Source organism: Crocodylus porosus, unplaced genomic scaffold (assembly GCF_001723895.1).
Source record: "Crocodylus porosus isolate Cpor-Errol unplaced genomic scaffold, CroPor_comp1, whole genome shotgun sequence".
In the NCBI taxonomy this organism is placed as follows: Eukaryota; Metazoa; Chordata; order Crocodylia; family Crocodylidae; genus Crocodylus; species Crocodylus porosus.
The window spans coordinates 6091050-6113102 of NW_017728943.1; positions in this window are offsets into that span (position 1 = coordinate 6091050).

Sequence of the window (22053 nt, forward strand, 5' to 3'; positions counted from 1 at the left end):
ATAGAAGGCCACCAGGTTGGTCTGAAAGAACCTGCCTATAATGAACCCATGTTGGTTGCCCCTAAGCATAATCTCCCTGCTGGCCCCTCGTGGACATGTGCCAGGATAATTCTCTCAAAAAGCTTACCTAGGATCGAGATAACACTAACAGCCCTATAGTTTCCTGGGTCCTCCTTCCTCTCTTTTTTGAAAATGCGAACCACGTTGGTCCTTTTCCAGTCCTCTGGTACATTGCCAGAGCACCACGAGTACTCGTAAAGCCGTGCCAGGTGTCCCGCAATGACCTCTGCTAATTCCCTTAGCATTCTGGGGTGGAGATTGTCTGCTGATATGCATACTCTCACCTGTACACAAACAGTGTTTTTGGCAGACTGGATCACATTTAAAACTTGACAGATACATTTGCCCAAGTACACATATCAAAAAAGGTTACATTTGCCCAAAAAAGATTTGTTCTGAATTATCAATTGTGATCATTTTTATTACAAACATGCAAAAAAGATATTGTCAGAATTCAAAAACGTAAGTTTTATATTGCACGTATGCATGTGTGTGAGAGAGAACTCTACTAAGATCTTATTTAGACAGCAAAAAAAGAACTGAGGCTTTATGATCCAATCCATTCCAATCCAATGCAATCAAATTTAGCACTAACAAATGGGCCCAGCTTTGTGTACATGTGTAGTTCTATTGAAGTGAATGGGACCATTCAGAAAATTAAGGTTTCCTGAATGAGTACTTTAAATCAGTGACATACAGGAGGACACATATACGAGTGAATTACCAGTATATTTCCTGAACCAATGTACACAAACCTCATAGCTTCATATTGCTTGGAGGGTGTATAAACAGTGCATTGTTGCTTGACAAAGTTATCTCAAGGTTAAGCCCTTTTGTATATTGTGTATGCTGGATGCTGGTGCTTTTATAGCACTACTAGTGCCTTTTCATTTTGTAAAAGTTTTGATAAATGTTAAAGGTTAGGACTTTTTTAAACTTGTCATGGAAACTAGGTATGCTGTTCGTACAGGAAGGCCCTGGAGTTTTTTTAGGATTTTATCATTTTACTTTGTGTTCCTAATCTTTGCATAAATTTTGGGAATTAATAAAACTACATTACATTACTATATCTACTATACAAACTAAAATACATTAATTTTAACACAAATAAAACAAAAACGGGGGGAAGGAAATAAAGGATAACAATAAAACAAACAATTCAGTCAACCGTTTTGATTTTTGGTATGGCTGAACTCTGTGAGGTCATGGAGGTGATGTTTTGTATGATGTATGATTTTTGTTAGCCACTTTTCAGGTATTTCATGGCTTATTAAGAAGTTTTGCTTTAGATTTCATAGTTTAACATAGCTGACATCACAATCACTTATAGTAATAACATTTTACGGACTTAGTAAAATACAGTCATTACACATAACAGCTAAGCTTGATTTTTTTTCTGGTACTCAGCAAACTTCATGATACTTTAATGGTGTTTTCATCTTGTAAAACACAAACACAAAAAGAGGGGGGCTTACCCCTGTTGGTTAGTATATTTTTAGCTAGTACACTTGCAGCTGGCTTTGCTTGGTTTATAGCCCGGTTGGCAATCATTTAAACATTTCTCCTTTTCACTTTGCAGAGGCTGCTTTTACAGTGTTCTTTTCTTAAAGTGTCGGGCGTTTTATGCCACGTTTCTTTTTTGTTGGTTGCACTAAGGGTTTTTCTGTTGGAGTATGCTCCCCTAGCCTTTTGTTAATGAAGGATAACTCACATGGAGATGGGTGCTAGGGTTTTAAGGCACTTTATATTTGCCTTTGCCTAGTCCTTAGGGTGGTTATTATGCAGCATTTTGCAGAGCCTACCTTGCTACAGGTAGCTCTGTTACACAAACCACACCTAGCAGGATGGTAATTTTAAGTTACACTCAGAATTAAACTCTTTACTGTCTTGCTCCAATTTTTTTACTTCTTATGGGCACAGTCTCTGAGTTTTCGGCCTCTTGGCTCTCCCTCGGGTCAGCTGAGATTGCAGGCTTGCAGATCTGGCAGCTTTAACAGTGATCTTTTTTCTATGCCCCTTCTCTGGACTGCCAGATTACTTGTTTTTTTAAGGTTTTGCAGACTTTTTATTAGATCTGTGTTTTCGTTTTCTCTCTAGCAATTCTGTAGAATCCTAACACTTTTTTTTAGGTTTTATTTAACTTTTAATTTTCTTTTTCCTTAACAGATTTTAACTATAACTCTTTCTGGGCTACAGGCTTCACAATCCATTCTTATCAATGGCCTCTTCTTGTTTTACTGTTTGTAAACTAATTTATTCATCAAATCTCTCTCTCTTATAGTTGTACAGCTCAGCAAGCGCTACTTCAGGACTAAGAAAGTTCCCCTGAAGGACCGTGGGTGAGAAATTACACACTACATACATTTGCTTTAAGAAAACTCTCCTTACTTTTTAAAGGAAACCTTCAAACTATGCCTCTGCAGAGAAAAACAAGACATGCTTCTGATAAGCTTACTGTGAGCAGGAAAAAAGGAATAACTCAAAGAAATTCTGGGCACTGATTTCTCTTTACGCAGCTGTTAACAATCTTTATCTCTTCTAGGCAGACAAGTTTCTTTGGGTGAATCTGATGTCTTTTATTAGACCAACTTAAATAGGCAGAAAACAATTTTTAAGCAAGCTTTTGGGTTCAAAAACCCTTCAGCAGGCTGAGGAAGTTTCAGGAGTTGGCGTGCGCTCTTCCTGGATGGAATGCAAAGTAAAGAAGCCAGAGGCTGGTCTGGTCTGCATACAAGACAGGCATACAGTGAAGATGTAGATTGAGGAGTCAGTGGGTGAGAGACAGGCTGGGCCAGGGGGGAGAGAAGTGTTGCACAAATGCGGTTCGTTTCCTTGGAGGCGCGCGGAGATCACAGACACACAGACATTAGCCCACACAAAAGGATGTATTTGTTTGCAAACAAGGTCAGAGTGGGGCATTGATGCCCAAATCAGCTTCTGACAAACTAATTGTGTTTGCAAGCGGAATTTATCTTCTCTCTCCTGAGCACGTGTGCAGACACCGGAACTCTTACAGCTACTTCCGTTTCATACAAGCATACATGTAGTTACATCATTACATACATCGCATGTATAGTATAATTAGCTACTTAAGTATGCGGGGCAGAGAGGTAAATATGCAACAGTTCATTAAGCATGCTCAAAACTACAACAGTTCGCCAAAAGTTCACCCCTCAAGGCCATGAATAGTTGAATTCCAGCTTCTGTAATCAGCATGAGAAAGACTGACGCGGGACTGGGGGAGAAAGGAGCCTTGGGCAGTATTTCTTTCTTATCAGGTGCAAGATGCAAGCTGCACATTTCTAACAGAAGGGTGATGAATAGTAGAGAAATGCCTGGGGAGTCAGATGTCAGGCAGGTTAGAATGTGTCATAAATCCAATGTCTATATTTAGTCCATGATTTTTAGTATCCAGGAGGTTGATAAGTGGAGTTCGTAGGCTTGTCTCTGGAAAGTGTTTTGTAAGTTTCCTCTGAGGATCAGGACTGAGAGATTGGAGAGAGAGTGGATTGCTACCTCACCAATCTTATAAAGGCTTTCATCTTTAAGAAAATTGTTTTCCAACTATTTAAGTTGGTCTAATAAAAAATATCGGATTCACCCAAAGAACCTTGTCTACCTATGTCCTTAGACCAACACAGCTACAATCTACACCTCTTTATCTCTTCTAGGCTTTTCACTGTTCCTGGAGCAGGGAGGGGGGCAGGGGAAGAAAACTAAGTTTCCATTCACTTTTAATAAAAAATTCTCTGCCACTACCTGAGCAGACGTCTAATAGCATACCTTATCTCTTTCTGTGCTTCTTGCTTTATTTTCTGATGCACACAGGATTCTAGAGTGTTGGTTTCACATTTCTTTGTCTTTGATTTCTTTGAAGTTGCATTGCCTGTATAACACTTTATCTTGTTTATAACCTGCACTGGTATCTTACACTTTACAACCTTTACAGCAAACACACACCTGCTCTTGCTCTTTCTGCACAAAAGACTGTAATTATTTTCCCAGGGACCTTAAAGGACCCTGCTCATTCATGCAACCTTTCTAGCAAAGAGATGGCCTTCTTTCCTTTCTAGCTTCTTACTGTAAACACAATAGGAGGTTTTTACGTAATTCTAAGCGCACCACAGCAGATAACTCCTGTGTACTACTCTGCCTGACCTGGTCAAAGTTTCCTGATCAGCAATAACAAACAACATCTCCTGCACAACACTTATAACTTCAGTTACTTCTTATATAACTTTACTTTACTACAAGTTTCAGCTAACCCCTCTAAAACAAATCACTCTGCATCTACAAATTCCCTGATTGGTCCGGTTACTACTTTTGTGCCCTGGTGGAGTTGCCAATTATTGGATTGGATTTGAACCTAGCACCTATACCTTTGTTCTGAACGGACACAACTCTCAGACTGACTACAACACCTGCCAGTTGATAATAGGTGATACAGAGCAAAAAACCAAAAACTAACAATACAGACAATTAAACAATACAGACAATTATATCTACTAAGCCTAGGGCTATCATCAGAGTTAAGGCACATCCAGCTAGAAGGCAGGCTTCACTCTAAGGCTCTCTCTCTTAGGTGTCAGCAGTTTGGAGGTGAAATCTTGAACACTCCAAGCTAAAGCCTGGAGGGCGGTTGCTTTACTTAAAATTGCCTCGACTTAACTCCAGGCCGTAATCCAAGCTGGGCTAGATGGATTCTCCTGTGGTCCCAGACTTCTATTCTGTTTAACCCAACTCTCAGTAAAAACACAGAGATCACCTTGACCCCTCACACATAGAGGAAAAGCCTCTGAAACCACTGCCATGCTACTGGGGAAGGGTAAAAGGCAGGGTAGGATAGCTGAGGCAGCCCAGGAGAACTTAGTTTACACTGAGGTGACCCAGCCCCAAGAGAACCCAGTATGCATGCCTGCTAGGCCTTACCCTGGTAGGATCGGGATGGACTAGTCCCCTCCAAATGTATGTCAGATCGTGTCAACTATGCCAAGATGTTAGACCTCAACTTTTGCAGCGCCTAATGACTAGGGAGACAACAATTTAATTGCTCATGGATCCTGTTACTCATTAGCCAGAGCAAGCAGGGAGCAAACACTGGCACACATTGCTTGCAACAGCTGTATTTGGAATGGAGACAGCTTCGGGCTAGGTTTCAAAAAACAACAAACAGGGGACCTGCACTGAGTAATAGTTCCTTTCACATTTTATACATCTTGGTTCATACATATTAACATTTGGTCTACCTCTGACCTTCCTTCTGTTCTACTTATTTCTCCTCTCATCTCAAGCTCTGCCTCTGTTTACTGTATACTTCATTAGCATGGAATCGCCTATGCATTTAATGTATTTACATGCCTCTCTGCTAAGAGTGAATGCATAAGACCATGAACTTGGGTGCTCTCGGTCAATCACTGGTTCTTTTTCATTCTTTGCTGATTTTAGCACTATCTCTAAGGTTTTGCTTCTGCTTTAACTCCTGGTGATAGCTAGTGGGCTGCATCTTGTTGTTCTAACACAGTGACTTTGTTTATAAGACTGCTTGTCTAAGCATTTGCAAGGTTAGTCTTAATATATTATCCTGCCTAGTGACCAGCAGCTTTTGCTGAGACACAGGAAAAAGCCTTTGTATTCAGCTGCACACTCAGTACTCCTCAAAATCCATATCGTTACCCTAACAAGACTCATGAGAACTTCAAGAGATACTTTAGTGATGATTGTAATTTTAGCTTGGATATACATTCTTCTAGTCCTATGTTAAAGATATACTGGCCATGTCTACAAGAGCCACTGACCTTGCAGTAACTGATTATTACTACACAGTAGCATCACAGGGCAGGAAGTGTGACACGGTGCTACTGCACAGTAGTAACGGGCTACAGCGCAGTCAGTGTTACAAAAAAGCCATTCAGTGATGCTACTGCCCAGTAACAACTGCAGAGTCAGCGTCTCATGTACATGTGGCCACTGTCTCTGACTGGGTTAGACAGGAACATTTTTTCTGAGTCAGGGAGGTCAAAGACACCAGTTTTAAGTAGTCAACAGTCCATGAGGGAGCAGTATCACTGGCTTCAAATCAATCTGCTTTTCACCTGACTGAGTGGGCCATCTATAGATGACTAGGACAACAGGGGACAGCTTGAGCTCACGCATCTTTTTACAGGCAGGTTTGAGCTCATGCATCTAGAATCTTGGCAAGAGGTCTTCACCATTATGTCTTTATGCCCCTTTCTCTAAATAGGTTATTGTTTAATTGTCCAGAATGGATTTCCTTATACCATCCTTTGTACCATCCAGATTTGGCAATTGACATGGTATTCAACAGATGACATTATCTTGCCTTAGGAGTTTTCTGTTCCCTCTTGAAATTTCAGTGCATGCCTTTGTCCCTTTTCCAATATCATTGCTCCTAATTAAGCACTGATCTAATTCACCAGGTAACATGAATACCAACTGCAGGACATGCTCCAGGGATATATCCTTTTCCCTGCTGAGTTTTGAAAGTTGTCCTTTCAACTGAGGTATGATTACTACTGTGCTTGGAATCATTTCTCTGGCCTGATCAGCATCACTTGACCCACATCATTGCTTTCCAAAAGGATTTTGGCCAACTTAATCCTATTTATTACTAAATAATCATTCATTTGTTATGAGTATGAACAGCTATTGAAGCACATATATGTAATAGCCATCATTCGAGTTGTCATTATGGCACTAACCCTCCTTGCCCGTTACTGCTTCCTTCTCGGACTCAGAATTACTGAAGTTGTGATTTGGTAGTAGAAATGCACTGAAAGTGAAGGGGTGAAGTTAGAGGCAGTAGAATATGTTTGTGTGTCCAGCTGGAGAGACCCCCAGTTGGGGGTGGGGGGTTCTGTCTCTCTTTTTGCACATCCACCTGCTATACCTTTATTTTTCTATTCATCCATCTATTGTTATTTCTTGAGTGTCAATTATTATGGCTGCAGGGCTTTTGGTTGTAGCCATGTTGCTTTAAGGACATAGGCAGGCAAGCTTCATAGTTTCATAGTTTCATAATTTGTAGGGTCAGAAGGGACCTGAGCAGATCATCAAGTCCGACCCCCTGCCATGGCAGGAAAGAGTACTGGGGTCAAACGACCCCAGCAAGGTGTTCGTCTAGCCTCCTTTTAAAAACCCCCAGGGTAGGAGCAAGCACCACTTCCCATGGAAGTTGGTTCCAGATCCTAGCTGCCCTGACTGTGAAGTAGCACCTCCTGATATCTATTCTGAATCTACCCTCTGCCAGCTTGTGACCGTTATTTCTAGTCACTCCTGGTAGTGCTTGGGAGAACAGGGACTCCCCCAATGCCTGCTGGTCCCCCCTGACTAGTTTGTAAACGGCCACTAGATCCCCTCAGCCTTCTCTTGTGGAGGCTGAACAGGTTCAGGTCCCTTAGCCTCTCCTCGTAGGGCCTGCCCTGCTGCCCCCCGATCCTGTGAGCGGCCCTCCTCTGGACCCTCTCCATGTTGTCCACATCCCTCCTGAAGTGCGGTGCCCAGAACTGGACGCAGTACTCCAGCTGCCGCCTGACCAGTGTCGCATAGAGGGGGAGGATCACCTCCTTGAACCTGCCTGAGATGCATCTGTGGATGCATGACAAGGTGCAGTTGGCCTTTCTGACCACATCCCCACACTGTTGGCCCATGTTCATTTTGGCATCAATAATGACTCCAAGGTCCTTTTCTGCCTCTGCACTGGTTAGAAGGGAGTTCCTCAGCCTGTAGGTACGGTGCTGGTTCTTCCTCCCCAGGTGAAGTACCTTGCACTTGTCAGTGTTGAAACCCATCCTGTTCTCATCCGTCCACCCCTGTAACCTGTCTAGGTCCAATTGGAGCCTATTCCACCCTTCTAGTATGCCCACTTCACCCCACATCTTAGTGTCATCTGCAAATTTGAACAGGGTGTTTTTCACTACCTTGTCCAAGTTACTGATGAAGATATTCAACAGTGCGGGCCCGAGAACTGAGCCCTGGGGTACCCCACTTCCCACCTCCCTCCAAGTCGAAAATGACCCACCCACCACCACTCTCTGGGTGTGGCCCTCCAGCCAGTTAGCGACTCATTTGACTGTGTAGATGTTGACACAACAGTCTCCTAGTTTTTAATGAGAATGGTGTGAGAGACAGTGTCGAAGGCCTTCCTAAAGTCCAGAAGGACTATGTCCACTGCTACCCCTGCGTGTAAGGATTTGGTGACCTGGTCATAGAAGGCCACCAGGTTGGTCTGACAGGACCTGCCTCTAATGAACCCATGTTGGTTGCCCCTAAGCATAATCTCTGCTGCTGGCCCCTTATGGACATGTGCTATGATAACTCTCTCAAAAAGCTTCCCCAGGATTGAGGTAAGACTAACTGGCCTATAGTTTCCTGGATCCTCCTTCCTCCCTTTTTTGAAAATGGGAACCACACTGGCCCTTTTCCAGTACCCTGGCATCACACCAGAGCACCACGAATGCTCATAAAGCCGTGCACCCTAGGTCTGGGTGTGCCTCCCCTGGGGGCCTACAGATGTCTCAGTGTGGGGGGTGACCCGGTCCCTGCTCAGGAAAATGGAGGCAAAGAAAGTGTTAAATAGGTTAGCTTTGTCATCTGGTGTGATGACCAGATTTCCTAGCGTGTCTTGCAGAGGCCCCACGTTACTCGGTACCTTCTTTTTACCCCTATGTATTTAAAAAAGGGCTTCTTGTTCTCCTTTATCCGGGTAGGTAGTCCCAGTTCCATCTCTGCCTTGGCCTTCCTGACCGTCCCCCTGCAGCCCCAAGCAACTGAGGTTTAGTCCTCCCTGGTGATGGCCCCTCCCTTCCATTGGGTGTATGCCTCCCTTTTAGCTAGGAGATATTCCTGGATGCTTTTGGTGAGCCATGGGGGCTTTTGCAATCTCCTTCCCCCTTTGATCTGCATTGCGATTACCTCCCTTTGGGTTTGGAGGATCATCTCCTTAAGGAACGACCACTTTTCTCGGAGCCCTGGCTCCTCTCCCCCCCGGGACCTCAGAGCTTCCCCGGATATTCTCCTTACCTTGTTGAAATCTGCCACCTTGTGCTGGATGGTAAATTCAAGCAGGCGATGATTGCTGTCACCCAGGTGGTCGAGCACCCACAGCCCCCTCACCAGGTTATCACCCGTGGCCAGGACCAGGTTCAACAAGGTATTTCCCCTGGTGGGACTGTGCACTTTCTGGGTTAGATGGAGGTCCTGTATCTTGGCTAGGAACCTACGTGAGCAGTTAGTCCTGGCTGACTGCTCTTCCCAGCAGATGTCTGGAAAGTTCACGTCACCCATGATGACCATGTTCTTTGACCTAACTACCTCCGTGAGCTGACTTAAGAATTCCCGGTCTACCTCTTCCCCTTGGTTGGGTGGTCTGTATTAGACCCCCACCGTAAAGTCCCTTTCCTCTTGACTTCCTTGCATTTTAACCCAGAGCACTTCAGCTTCTTTGGGTAGATGTGATATCTTTTCTTAGATCAACTGAGTAGTTGGAAAAAAGTTCTTTGCAAGCTTTCGGGCACAAGCACCTTTCTTCAGGCACAGGGAGTCTTATCATGGCTGGATGTCAACACAATGATCAATTATTAACAGCTGGCAATGTGCTTGATCCTGTAAAATAGACCAAATGTAACAATTTCTGAAAGTGAGCTGGTGAAATGGAAGAAGTCCAATTGAGATGTGGTAAATGCATAAGATAACACATAAATCAAAGAAGAGAGGGAATGGCAGTAGCATTTATCATGGTATCTCTGTCTGCTTCCCATTCAGGTAGGTTAGGCTCACCTAGCTACTAGGGCTGTGTGACGCTTCGGTCCCTGATTCAATTCAGCAGAGATTTGACTTGATTCAGTGGCCAAATCTCTGAATCTAAGACCCTTTAATTTCTCCAAATCAAATCGGAACCCTCCAAATCGATTCAGAAAGATTTGGAAATTCAGACTTAGACAAAGCTTTAAATGTTTTATTCTACCTACCTTGAAGTACCAGGCAGCTTGTGAATGCTGTGATGGTGGGGTGCATGAAGTGTCCCATAGGAGCATGAGGAGCTCCCCAGTGTGCTCGGCAGCAGACCGAGCATGCTGGGGACCAAGCCACTTCTGGTCCACTACCTCCTGTCCACTTTCAGGTTTGCTGTTGAGCATGTGGAGGCGTCTCCACACTCCTGTGGGACACTCCATCCACCTCAGCATTGCAGCATTCATGAGCTATGCCTGGTACCTCGAGGTATGTAGAAAAAACATTAAAAGCTGTGTCTATGACCAAATTGCTGATTGTTCCATAAGCACTGTGGTAGCTAGTTAGAGTTCCTATCTGCTATTGAATTCAGGTTTTTATTGCTGTGCCCATCACTTCAGAATCTGGACATCTTTCTGCAGGTCTTTTCCCTTGCTCTGGTGGGCTTAAAAGCTAGAAGCCCTAGAAGCTCTGAGCTAGATTAACCCAGTAACTTCTGCCATCATTTTCAGTGTCATTATGGATGACACTGGCACAAGTGGCCATTGCATTGTCTCAGATCACAATTTTCATTTGTTCTGGGGAGACAGGGAAGGCTAGGCAAACTCTAATGTCATAACACACAAGCAGTGGCACAACTACCAGTGTTTGCACTCTGGGGCCAGATTCAGACGTGCAGTCATGTGCGGTTTGTCACATCACAAACGTTTTTGTGGTGCCACAAGCTGCACATGTTGCATGTTAAATCATGCACCAGGCTGCTTATTTGCAGCACTGGAGCAAAATTTGCTACTAGGATGTCCCAGCAGCAAACAAACTCCTGAAAAAAAAGTGGTACAAAGAACACCAAAGTGTTGTGTGCTGGGAGAAATGTGGAGATGGGGGAGAAGGCACCCCAGGGCTGCCTGCTCCCGTCTCTGCGTGCTGTGGACCCTTTGCTGAGGCACTTCGTGCCCCAGACCACCACTCACCAGCTGACTGGGGTGCAGTGTGCCTTAAGATGGTAGAGCAGGCAGTCAGGCTAAGGCTGCCTCCCCTGCCTCTGCATGCTGCCTACTGGCTAGACCCACACTGAGGCACCCTGTACATCAGACAGCTCCCCTTGCAGCACGTGGAGCAGGGGGACAAGGTGTCCCACTGCAAACCACATAAGCAGGGGCATGCACTACAGCACAAAGTACTGTGTTGTTACTTTGTGATGCTACTGTGCCACACATTTGTGCCATTATTATTTGTGCTACTGCAAACACATGCCCCTGCTTGTACAGACCCAGGCTGTGCAGCGATGGCAGTTGCAGTAGCTGTGGCAGCTGCAGCCATAGGAGCAGAGGTAGAGGCAGCAGTTTTTGGGCCAGCAGCTTTGGCAGTTACCCTTCTTGCCCTCCTCTAAGTAAGCGCCTAGTACTTATGCCTCAGTTGCCTACCCCTTGTTATGCTACTTCTCATAAGTCTCTTGCACAGGGGCAGGCAATTATCTTGGGTGGAGGGCCACTTACTGAGTTTTGGCAAGCTATCGAGGGCTGCATGACAGGCAGGCTGGGGTAGATAAATATTAATTTTCTAAATTTTTTAGGGGCCCTGTGGACCAGATAGAATGGCCTGGTGGACCACATCTGGTCCACAGGCTGCATTTTGCTCACCCCTGATGTTGCTACTTCTGGATTTTCTCAGCATGTGCATGTAACAGCTGCTGCTGCATTTGCAGCAGGGCTCAGGATCCCTGCAAAAGCAGAGCAAGAAAGTTTGCAGAAATTTGTTGCTTGCAAGAGCATATGCATGTTTTTGATTGGCCCCTAAGGCAGTAGAGGGGTGGGAACTCAGCCCCAAGGGCTCAGCCAGACTCAGAGAAGGGAAGGCACCCCAGGACCATAGAGCTTGCGGAGGAACCATCCTACCTAGGATCCCTTTTTCCCTCTGAGGCAGAGGGACCTGTGTGGAGGAAAAAGGGTGGTAAGGTAGACTTGCCTAGGAGGGCAGGGTGTTGATCTGGGCAGGCTCTGGGGAGAGTTAACTGAGAAGCAGCCTGGGGCTGGGTGTGTGATAAACCCAGGGTTATTTCAGGGGGCCGTGTCTGGGAATTGGAGAAAGGTGCTTTTGGGAAGGGGGGACACTGAGCATTTCTTTGCAGATACCACAGACAGCTGGAGCAGAGGAGAGGTGCTCTTCCCCAGTCAGACTCCAGCAGAGAGCAGGACTTCATGAAGCAGCAGCACCAGCCTTGGTTATTGTGCTGCCAGTGTGAAGGAGAGCCAATGTCTTGTTAACCCTGTGTGCTTCTGCTGACTGGAGTCTCAAGGTTTAAGCTAGGGAGTTGTAATGAAAGTGCCTTTGATTAAATTTGTACAGTGTTGTAGTTCATTGATACCTGCCTTCAACAATTAGATTATTGATATCCTGTTCTGCCATTAATCTCATTCATATGTTGACTGTTTTGTAAATAATAAACTGTAAATAGTTGGACTGTATGTACTCCAGTGTGTGAGGAAACCACAAGAAAGCGCTCCATGGAGAGGTGGCCCCAGCCTTAGGGGCTGGGAGGTTGACCGAGGCTATTTGACACCCCAGGACCCTGAATCCGGATGTGACCACAGGTAGCACCATAGCTAGGGTTACATACAGAACATCTCAGACTCTATAGCATATTTCCTACTGCTCACAGGCAGGAGGCTCTTTATTTTAGAGATATACACACCTATCTGGCATGTTTAGCAAATGTATATTTCAGCTTGGCTGACTCATCTGTCATCACAACAGCCTTGCTTGACAGCTCGTTGCATGTGCCTGTTTGCAGATATTGTCACTGGATCAAGACTCAGTGGGTAAATATTTAACACATGGGATCCTCAGTTTGTGCTTGTCTTCCCTGCCAAAACTCATGGAGAAGCTGCACTGAATTATTTTGCCTGTATTGTTTTGATTGGACAGCATCTTCAAGAGAGAGGAAAGGAAATTAGAAGATTGAACATGCTGGTAAGACATTCAGATACAAATTGATACTGGGAGCATCTACACATGCACTTTAATGTGCAGTAGACTATTTTACTGCACATTAAAGTGTCACAAAAAACTGTGACATTTTGTTAATATGCAGTAAAGTGTGCAAGTGTGTTACTGTGCATTATCACAGCCTAATGCTCATTAATGTAGTACCTCACATTGGAGGTGCTAAATTTAATGTGCATTACAAAAGGCTTGTTAATGCACGTGCAGATGCATCCACTGCATGAACAGAAATGAAGTCTGTGAATTTGACAGCAAAAGACACAAGATAGTTTCTCTGGTTTAGATTCGGATCCCAGTTACACTGGCATGCACCCAGGAATCAAGGATTTGAAGCTAATACACATTTTAAGAAATGTATTTGAAAACTGGGTCTTTTTGTGTCCTTGTTGAAAAGCCAGTCTCCTGCCAGTGATATGATACAGAGAAAGAAACTCAGACCCATACTCTTGATGTAAACATCCCTGAATCCTCGGGAGGTTTGTATCCTGATTTGAATTTTAAACTCATCGCACCATGAACAACAAAACCTCTTAATCTGGAGGCAATAATAAGACAGTTTTGCCTGTTGTAGGTCAGCTCCATCTCAGGTGTTGGTTAGCTAGGTTCAGCCACAGAGAGGCCTCCATACCCTTGATGCTAATTGTGTCCAGAGGAATCAATAGCCCCAGGATAACTACCCAGGCCCTTGTGCCACACCTGTAGAAGTTATGTGCCTATAAGCCAGCACACTGAGCTAACCAACACAGCTATTAAGAAGTGTGGTATAGAGGATGTGGCAGCAGTTCTCAGCATGCCTAGCAGCAGATATTTAGGAGCCATGGAACTTTTCTAATGGAAACCTGTGCACTTACTGGATTTTGGCACCTCGGGGGTTAGATAGCAGCTGAACAGGGTTTTTCAAAAGTAGCCACCCATTGTGGCAATTAAGTGACAGTTGAGAGCCTGAGTATTTTTGTACTTCTGGGGTGCCATCTCCCCGTATCTTTACAAAAGGCACAATAGCACTGCTGCATCATGCAGGGCTCAGAGCAGGAGCCTCGATCTTGTGCCCCTAAGCAGTTGCATGGTTTGGAGATATGTATTTTGCAGCCCTGAAAGAATCAGGAGCCTCACTTTGTAATGGGATAAGTATATGAGAGATTGTGAAGTGTCTGGATATCATGGCAATGGAAGCCACACCTTCAAGCCCAATAGATCATACATTGTACCTGCTGCAGAAGAAAGCTCATGCCCCTCCCTGCCTCCAAGCCAGTCTCTTCCAATATGGTAGAAGGGGTAGGGGGGTAAGTGTGCTCTATCCAGGTCTACCTAACCAACCTTTGATTACTCTGTGTCACATATTGATTATCTTATTTCATTAACCAGCTAGCCAGGAGGGGGGAGTCAGGTTAATCAAATACAGCATTTTCTGCCATGGGGGGGATGACAACGATGCCACGATAAACCATGTCTATAAGGAGATATTAATTACAGTGCTGCCTCTATGGAAGGTTTCTGCGGGCAGCCTGGCCAAATCTGTCAGGTGCTTTAAATTAGTCTCTCAGTCCCAGCCTTGTCCATCATGACAGTCTTTATCAAGGATGTAATTGGCTCTCCTGCCAGGCTGCTGATATATTTTGCTCCATGGAGGGTGCTTCATATCATCAAGCTCTGGGCCCTCAATCTGGAGGTTGGTGGAGTTAATTTAATGAGGCTTAATTTAGCACAGATTGACTTTCCAGACAGGAGTGATGACTGGAGAAGTACAAAATTCTTCATTGTGAGGATATCTGTTCCTACCACCATGAAGCAGGGGAAGGCAAGTGGGTTTCACTTTATGTATATTCTCTTGATGGCTTGTTCCTTCCTAGTATAAGTATGCTCATGTTAAATACAATGAAAAATACCCTAAACACCAGGAATAACTTTTAATATGGCAAGGGAGATATGGGCACTACCCTGCCACCAGAGCAACAGGGATGTGGTTTGTTAAAATTTGGCCAGAAGATCCTAGGAACAGGACCAAACTTTTCTTCCCAGCCTTAGATTTGGAGATCAGTTTGACTGAACAAAAGAACAAGACCCTCTACCAATAAACCTCTGGGTTTTCTAAGTACTGGCAAATTCATCACTGCCCTCCTTAAGTCAAAACTCCCTGGACTTAACTGTGGTCAGTGTCCCAATGACTAACCAACACCAGGTTTCCTTGATTTCCTACAGTCACAAATAGTCCCTTCTGTCAAGCTAAGCAGATATTCTGGGGAAAGGGTAGGTGGTTGTTATAATGTTACCTTTTGGCTCAGGACACTCAGGTTCCCTTCTCTACCACTAGTACCTTGTGTGATCTCTCTTCCTCTTGTACCTTAGGATTTGGCACTGCTTCCTTCCCAAATGTATTGTGAGGATAAGTGTATAGGTTTATGAGGTGCTCATGCATTATGATGGTCATGCAAGCACCATGCAAAGGAAGAAAGGAACACTGCTTTCATTCCCATTGTGGAAAAATTATTTGGAAAAAGTTCTGAGTGGCATTTGTGCCAGTCCTGTATGTTCATAGGGTTGAATGCCCCTCAAAAATACTTTCCTACTTGCTTGTAAACTCCAGCGGTCTACCTCCAGGGGCCTCTAATGTGACATTCAGAAGCACTTCAATTAAAATGCCCTTAAAATGCTCCTACAAAGGAGATTAATTTTTGTTACCAGAGCTTCATTAAATATCATCTTGATCTGTTTGTCTGGCTGAGATTTAATGCCCATCTTCGAGATAAATCTTGCCGCAATGCAATTAGTAGAAAATTACACATGCAATAAGTCTATAATTGATTTTTTTTATTAATATACTCTCCTTTAATTCTTAATTTCTTTGCACAAAATAGTAGCTCTTTCTTCCTCACAAATAACTATAGCACATTTCCTTAAAGACAGCTAGCATTATACTAGTCCTGAAAAAGAACCACTTAAAAAAAAAAAAAATTTGCAACTAATTAACTTTCTTTTGCACTGTAGTTAAAAGATAGTTAAACCCCTAAGCAGTCATTCAACTTTAATGAGGGTGGGAAAGTACTTGCATATGTATTTCTAGTATAATTATGACTTAATTACATTACCAGTAGATTTATCTTTGCTTATTTAGCTAAGCTCAGAAAATAATGTATTAAAAATGAGTAGATATTTATTTGTCCTATACTTAGAAATTAGGTCCATTAGTACTTTCTTAGAAACAGAGTTCTAATAGATCTAATTGTATATATAATCCAAATAGATATGCACAGTGCTAGTCAGAGGCATTGTGTTGAGATGAGGAATACATATTTTGTGTTCCTGAAGCAAACCAACGATGTCTCTTAGTTCTGCTAAGAGCCCTGATTTTTTTTTTTCTTATAATTTTTCCATCAAAATGTTTTTTCTGACTGTTTTTGAAGATGTCTAGCACTCGTGTGTTCTCAGCAAGTTCCAGGTCTGGTTCTATTACCAGGCAGACATCTTCTACTAGCCCCATGAAAATCTCTTCAGATTTAGACAAGCTGAGAGCCACTGAAATTTGCCATTTTTCACCTCTAGATTGCTTAGGAAATTTGTTTCCCAGCTCGCTGCCAAATACTTGAAACAGCCTTTTAGCACGGGGCATGCACTATACAATATCTTGTTTTATGCAGCGGTCTTGCAGCAAAAAATAGTGGGTGATCATATAATTAAAGCTGTCTCATAAAATGATGTATGTTAGCCACTTTTCTTCCATGCTAAATGGAAGGAGCATTAAACCCCTTCAGTGGTAACCAGAGACAGCAAAAAACATTCTTCAAGTCAATATGTTTCATGGTGAAGCATGACCAAGACTTATTTTTTGGGATACTATTGTGACTATGGTAGGGAGGAAGGTAAATGGAATGTGTGATTAAGATTGCCAGGAATATCTCATTACAATACTCTAATTTCATTTGTGCATAACTGTGCCAGACTTTAATATCCATCTAAACTTTTTCATAATAGGTTTCAAACTCATGCATTACCTTTCTTCCCTTAAGTATCAGCCAAAACAGTTCAAGTCGTTTGCAAGAACAAAAGAAGGGAAAATGGGTGGTTTAGCCAACATTCAATATTTTTCCAATTGGTGGTGGATAAGATGAACAAATCATTTGTCTGCCTTCATGTGTTATCTTTTCTTCTTGTCCAGTACTCAGGCATCTATTTCCAGCTTGGAGTACAATTAGAATAAAACTGTGTTGTTGTTATTATTACTATTCAGTAAAAACTTTGAAGCCATTTTCCATTAAATATAGTATTATGTATGTAATAAAAGGCCTACCCAACACAGGGGCACCTTTGGGTCCACTATAACAATGTTCTCTCTTCATGAGAGAAGTGCTGTTATTGTTGTACAAGTATCCATTAGGAATCCCAAGAATAGACTATCGTGCTAGGTGCTGTACAGAAAGAATAAAAGTGGGCTTGTGATGCATTTAAACAAGTGCACAAGAAGCTACATCAAGATATTTTTGCACAGTTGCACTGCCAGGACAGCAGCACTTTCTCAACAAAAGTCCAAACATCACTGGCTCAAATCCTGATGCAGGTAACAGAAAACAGTAAAATGATCAGCATGGTAACTGTGTATTTATTGCAGTAGGCTTGGTAGAAACCCCTTAGAGATTGGGACAGAAAAGACTGTGTGAGAGGGAGAGGGAAGCCAGTGACTGATGATTATGTGATGAGGTGTTATGGCTATTATTAAGAAGTTATTGATCTCATTTTCTCTACTCTTTTTCTCCAATTGCAATCATACAGGGACTGTAATTGTCAAAGACAAAAGGGAAAAACAATATTGCCTTCTAGTAAACCATACACAATCCATGCCTGTTCATTGGTTTTCAGGCACTGGGCAGTTGCATGCATCAGGGCTCAGACTTCTCTCCTAGTCAGGTAGATCCCTAAGCAGAGTCTTTTCTGATTCCTCAACCTGGTGTGATGTATGTACCAACAAAAGAATGATCACTATGTAAACACATTAGCAAGCAGTCTTTCTTCCAAAATCTCCACAAACTACAGCCTGACTACACTTTCCCCAGTACAAGTATCTCTTGCTAACACAATCAAAATTTAATGTTGAAAGCTTGGCCAGGCAGGGAAAAGGAAGTTCTTTCAGTGCATAACAATAGGAAGTGAGAATAACATCCAGGAAAACTGGTTTTGGGGAGTGGTGAAAAACATGCTACTTGAGTTTTCTGAGATGACTTCCTAGTGCAAGTATTGGAGATACCAGGTAAGTGCTGTGCTCTTCTTGACCTGCTGCTCAGAAACAAGGAAGAAGTGGTTGGGAATGTAGCAGTGGATAGCAACTTGGGCAGCAGGGACCATGAGATGATTGAGGTCAGGATCCTGAGGAAAGGAAGGAAGGAAACCAGCAGAGTAAGGACCCTGGACTTCAGCAGGAAAACAGACTTTGATATACTAAGGGAGCAACTGATGGACAGGATTCCCTGGGAGGCCAGTCTGAGGGGAAACTGGTTGTACTTTAAAGAAACTTTACTGACAGTGCAGGAACAAATTATCCCAATGTGCAGGAAGACTAGCAAGTATGACAGAAGGCCAGTTTGGATTAGCAGAGATATCTTCAGTGATCTTAAACATAAAAAGGAAGTTTATAAGAAATTGAAACTTGGATAGACAACTAGGAGGAGTATACGAGTATTACTCGGGCATGCAGGGATGAAATCAGGAAGGCCAAAGTACAATTGGAATTGCAGCTAACAAGAGATGCTAAGAGTAACAATAAGGGTTTATACAAGTATGTCAGCAACAAGAGGAGGATTAGGGAAAGTGTGGAGCCTTTACTGAATGGGGGAGGCTACCTAGTGACAGAGGATGCAGAAAAGGCTGAAGTATTCCATGTCTTTTTTTATCTCAGTCTTCACAAGCAAGGTCAGCTCCCAGACTGCTGCACCTGATAGTACAGTTGGGGTGGGGGGAAGTAAGCAGCCAACAGTGGTGAAAGAACAGGTTAGGGACTATTTAGAAAAGCTAAACATGTACAAGTCCATGGGCCTGGATGCAATGCATCTGAGGGTGCTGAGGGAGTTGGTTCATGTGATTGCAGAGCTGCTGGGCATCATCTTTGAACATGCATGCTGATCACGAGAGGTCGCAGACGATTGGAAAAGGGCAAATATAGTGCCCATCTTTAAGAAAGGGAAGAGGGAGAGTCCAGAGAACTACAGATCAGTCAGTCTTATCTCAGTCCCTGAAAAAATAATGGAACAGATCCTGAAGGAATCCATTTCTAAGCACTTGGAGGAGAAGAAGGAGATTAGGAACAGTGAATCTGGATTCACCAAGAGCAAGTCATGCCTGACTAACCTAATTGCCTTCTGTGATAAGATGACTGGCTTTGTGGGTGAAGGAAAAGCAATGGACCTGATGTCTCTTGACTTTAGCTAGGCTTTTGTTATGGTTTCCCACAACATTCTCACAAGCAAGCTAAGGAAGCTAAGGTTTAGATGAATGGACTTGAAAGGTGGCTGGAAAACTGGCTGGATCTTCTGGCTGAAAGGGTAGAAGTCAATGGTTTGATGCTTAGTTGACAGCCAGTATTGACCCCCATGTAGTGCACCCTCAGCAACTTTGCAGATGACACTAAGCTGAGGGGAGTAGTAGATATGCTGGAGGGTATAGCTAGGATGTAGCCTGACCTAGACAAATTGTAGGATTGGGCCAAAAGAAATCTCATGAGGTTCAATAAGACAAGTGCAGATTCCCACACTTAGGATGGAACAATCTCATGCATCAGTACAGGCTAGGGACTGACTGGCTAAGCAGCAGAAAATGACCTGTGGGTTACAGTGGACCATAAACTAAATCTGAGCCAACTGTGCCTTTGTTGCAAAGAAGGTTAATGGCATACTGGGCTGCATTAGTAGGAGTGTTACTATCCGATAAAGGGAAGTGAATATTCCCCTCTATTCAACAGTAGTGAGGCCATATCTGGAGTACTGTGCCCAGTTTTGGACCCCCCAAAAAATTAGTGGAAAATTAATTCTTTATTCCTTCATTCCTATTTGTTATTCTGTATCTTTAAAGTCCTTCACTTTATTTTTTTGAGGAAGTATAAAACATACTGTGGGACTTAGGTGGTCAGTCACACAACATATATTGTAATAGTAACCACAAATATTCTAAGTCACTGGTCAATGGTTTTATTGGCCATGGGCCAAAATGTCCTAACTTGTGTCTGAGCCTGGTAATGGGCCTGGATGCCACCACTGCCACTACTTTCTCCCATCACAGCACAAGGGAGTGCCTGCTGCTGCTACTGCTTCTCCCACCATTGCATGGGAGAATTCACCCCTCCAGACACTGCTATAGGTTGCTGACCTCTGTTCTATGTGAACAAATGATAATTATTGGTGCAGACTATTCAGTGAATGTTAGAAGAATGACAAATTGGTTGAAGTAGGAGAACATCAAGATCAGGTTTTAAATGACTGAATAATATAATATAATATAATATAATATAATATAATATAATATAATATAATCACTAATACTGCTAGGCACTATAATAGTGCTTAGAAAGGCTTGTTATAGACCAAGCCTCCACTGTTTTAGATGCTGGACAAACACAGAACAAAAAGACAGTTTGCGTGAACAGTCCAAGTATACATCCCCCCCCAAAAAATCAAAGAGCTCTGATAAAATCTAATTTTTCAAATACCGGCACCTAAAAATCATGATGAAATTATAGTATCATAGCCACAGAAAATTAGGGTTGGAAGAGATGCCAGGAGTTCATCTAATCCAACCCTGTGCTCAAAGCAGGACCAGTCCCAGCTAGATCATCCTGGTCAAGGATTTGTCTAGCTGGGTCTTAACAATCTCCAGGATGGAGATTCCACAACCTCTGAGTAACCTGTTTCAGTGTTGTACAACCCTTGGACCAAGTCTTCAATTTATTTCTACGGTTGTATTTTTTGAGTGGAACCTTGGAATTCATCCCTTTCTTGGATGGGATCACTCAGATCCATCTCTTCTATCTACCATGTTTCTTTCAATAGGTTCAGTGGGCTTTGTCTCTCTGAGAACTGTAGCCACTGTGAAAATGCCATGAGGAAACAAGCTTATTCTAAATAAAGTGTAATGTCCTAATCTATTGAATAAAATAAAAATAGAGAAATGAGTTAAGACAATATATACCTAAATTTTTATTTACCCAAGATTAGCTTTTGTATTATGCAAGTTTGTAGGCCTGTCTGAGCCTTTGTATCTCCCAACCCTGCTTGCCATGGGACCTAGTTACCACTTGTTTCTCTGAAGATCCTCTGTTCCATCAGGAGCTTAATTTTTTTATCTGTTTTCAACTTCTTTGTTTGAGAGCTCCTACCTAAAAGATGTTGGTGTTTCAGGTGTACTCCTTTGTTCTTTCTCATAAGTGGAGGCAAACCTCAAAGGGATTCTCACCTGCATTGTTAATTTGAGTACTGGCTATTGCATTATCTAGTCATTTACTTTTGGTCAGGATCATAGTAATATAGGGCATAAGGCACATGAGCTCACCCCAGATCACCAAGTCCAGTACTCTGCTTTCACAGGTTCATAAAGGTATCAAGTTCCCTCCTAAAACTTTGTAGCTAATTTCTTCATAATAAAGCTTCCAGCTTCAATTAAATCTTAGCTAACTTTTAGCCAGCTATGATATATCCAACAAGCACAGAGATTACACAGGCCAGATTCTATTCCACTTATTGGGCATAACAATATTGGAATCATAGAAAAATAGGGCTGGAAGGGACTTTAAAAGTTCATCTAGTCCAACCCTCTCATCCCCACCTGAGGCAGCGTCATCCCTATCCAAAGCATCCCATACACATGAATTGTCTGACCTATTAGAAAACTACACAGTCAACTTGATACAAACAAAAGACAGGATACCCTAACTTGCCACAGGTAAAACGGGGCCAATGTTCTGCTGCCACAAGATTGTTAACATATACTTGAGATCCCCTAGCTTAGTGGTCTCCAACCTTTTTTTGGTGAAGATCACTTTTTGGAACT